Source organism: Ipomoea nil, unplaced genomic scaffold (assembly GCF_001879475.1).
Source record: "Ipomoea nil cultivar Tokyo-kokei standard unplaced genomic scaffold, Asagao_1.1 scaffold1317, whole genome shotgun sequence".
NCBI classification, from domain to species: Eukaryota; Viridiplantae; Streptophyta; class Magnoliopsida; order Solanales; family Convolvulaceae; genus Ipomoea; species Ipomoea nil.
In genome coordinates, this window is record NW_017617745.1 from 922,975 (window position 1) to 926,325 (window position 3,351).

The 3,351-nt window shown below is 30.9% G+C and overlaps 1 pseudogene; it reads right to left on the bottom strand.

Moving 5' to 3' along the window:
* Window positions 1–318: 318 nt before the first annotated feature.
* LOC109185218 lies at window positions 319–3,098 on the bottom strand (annotated as a pseudogene).
* Window positions 3,099–3,351: the final 253 nt, after the last annotated feature.

Consider the following 3,351-nt stretch of genomic DNA (forward strand, 5'->3'; position numbering starts at 1 on the left):
TGATCGTGAGGCCACACACGCGCACACACACACATATATATACACACCGTAAATATTACAAAATACTTGGTTACAGAATAAGCTTTATTAAGTTATATATAAATTAAAAATGATTAAATTGTTAAATTATACAAATTGAAAAACTCTTAACAAAAAATTAGCAAAAATGTAACCACATCCGTAAATTTGATTCTATTTCGTAAATGATTCATAAAAGTCCGTGTGATTCTATTTCGAAAATTTCAAAGAATAGTGCAGAGTAGTAGTAAATTAATGTAAATATTACCCAAAATTCTCAAAACCAGAAGCATATTCGTTCTAATTGAGAAGTGAGAAATGCCTATTACATAACAATAACAAAATATAAAATTATAAGTGAAGTTAAATGTTGGAATAACTATACAATCTTTATAGCTATTAACATATCCATCATTATTTGAATCACATTCTTTCAAAAAATATGCATATGTAGAAAAGTACCATGAATTTGTAGTGTAAAAAGAAAATGTTGTAAAACAACCATATGCATAAACTAAAAGTTTTGAAATACAAACTATTAATATTAAGATCATAGTACCAAAAAAAAAAAAAAAAAAAAAAAAACTCTTTATCATGGACTACACACTCTATAGAATTTATTGTTTCAGAACCTCTTGCCTCTGGAAGATGAACAACACAGAGCACTCCAACATTGATTCTATTCCAAATGAGTGTAGGATGAAGTTGACTACCAACAATTTCGTTGTGACTTCCTGCTACAACAATTAGACAATTATATTATTATTAAAATAAATATACAAAAAAATAAAAGAGAAATAATTTAAAAAAATAAATGTAGTGTCAACTATTATATAATAATAATGCATATTACATGTAAATTTATAAATTCGTTGTAATTGTCAATGCTTAACATCATTCTAGTTTATCCGGTTATTGTGCGTACCTTCTACAATGTGGGCACACCTCTCCTTAATGCATGTAAATAGTTGCTCAGAACCATTTCAATTGTCTCTATATTTGTATCCTGCAATATTTGCAAAAGATGTAGAAAAGAAATAAGAACAGAAATTAAGAATTATGCCATTGAAAAATGAAAGACACAATACAGAACTCACCCCAGTACAAAAAGGAAGAGTTATAATTTTTCTAGTCACTAATCCATTGTATTTATAGGTAGAGATAGAGAATGTGAGAATTAATTTCTTTTTATATTTTCAATCAATTTGCCTAATTTCTGTTTCCTTTTTTTCATTAGAATCCTTTTATATTTTCAATCAATTAATAATATCAATTTCCTTTTTTCAATTTATATTGATTGGATTTCACAATGGTATATTGGTATTGCATAATATTACCAATTAATAGCTTTTATAACATTTCCATTTTACATTTGCTTACCAAATAAGTTTTATTAATTTGACCAATAAAACATTTCATTAATTTGACTATAAAAGTTTGAGCGGGAAAATTACATAGGAGGATTTTTACTTTTATATATATATATAGATTATTGAAGACTTCGTTGTACACAACATTTCGCCACAAATCAAAAATTTTAAACCCCTTGGGTTACTAACTCTTGAAACAGCTACGTACAATTGGTCATGGTTAAAGACAGGTCTTTTCAATAGCAATCCCACTTTAGAAAGTGTTTGTCCTTGACTTTTGTTGATTGTCATGGCATAGGATAACATCAACGGGAATTGCTTCCGTTGAAATTTGAAGGCATTCTTGGATCTGACGGTGTAAGTGACAGTCTAGGAATTAATACTCTTGTTCTTGTATTTGTACCGCACATGATCTTGGCTTCCAACACATGATCAGCTAACCTAGTAACAATCAACCTTGTACCGTTGCATAATCCTAGTGTGTGATCAATATTTCTCAAGAGCATAACAGGTGACCCAACTTTCAATGTCAAAGAATGATTTGGTACTCCAGAACATCTCAGGCCATTCAAGAATTCGGGAGTGTGCAAATCTGCTAACATATCAACATTTGAATCTGACTTACAAACAGAATCACGACTCAAGTAAGTCCTACCCTCAGTAGGATTATGATCATTCATGTATTGGTTAGTGCTATCTACCACATCCAATGTTGGAGCCAAAATAGCACTATCATTAAGATATGACAGATCGCCAATCCCTAGTCTAAAATGAGGGAAGGTGCTATCGACCATTGTAGCAATAGGGTCATCATCGCACTTCAGCAATAAATGTTCTGGAACTGTAATATCTGACTCACCATCACTTGAATTACCAACATTTCTGTCACTTATATTAGCTATCCATTTTGCAAACTCCTCAATCTCTTTACCCTCGATTTGTGATTGTACACTTCTTAGGCGTAGATTATTAGTTAGCCTAAATACTTTGCAGGATTTCCAAAGATATGAGGAACTACTAATGCTCGCCAGAACAATATCCTGTCTTGTACCCTTTGAAATTACTGGTAGAATCTGCCTGAAATCGCCACCAAAAACAATTGTTTTACCACCAAATGTCATTTCATAACTACTTGGATGTTTGAAGCGCAACAAATCCCTCAGTTCGGTATAGAGCTTCAAAACAAACTTTGTGCATCATTGGGGCTTCATCCCATATTATCAACTTGCTTTGAACAATAAGCTCAGCTAATGGACTGCCGTGACTTTTGTTGCAAGTGGAATTTTCATTAACAGATATCGGTATGACAAACCGATAATGTGCAGTTCTTCCACTTGGTAATAAAAGCGAAGCTATGCCGCTAGATGCAACATTTAACACTATTTCCCTCTTAGACCTTAAAACGGAGGACAATGCTCGCCACAAAAACGTCTTACCAGTCCCTCCATAACCATAAACGAAGAATAACCCGCCAGCTTTGCGATCAATATCTGTTAACACCTCATTGTATATGAAATTTTGCTCTTCTGTTAACTGCCTTACCAATTCCTGGTTCTCTTTCTCCTTATCCACACAATCATATGATAATTCTTCTTGTATAACATTAAAGGCCTCAAAATTGGCCGTTGACATTTCAGGAAAGTACTTCAAACTCTTACCATGAATTGATAACAGCTTTTCAATCTCCACTAAATAAAATTTAGTATGCATTTATAAAAAAATAATTTTAAACTAAATAAGTATACACACACACACACACACACACACACACACACATATATATATATATATATATATATATATATATATATATATATATATGTATGTATGTATGTATATATGTATGTATGTATATGTATATGTATATATATATATACATACATATATACATACATACATACATATATATATATATATATATATATATATATATATATATATACATATACATATACATACATAC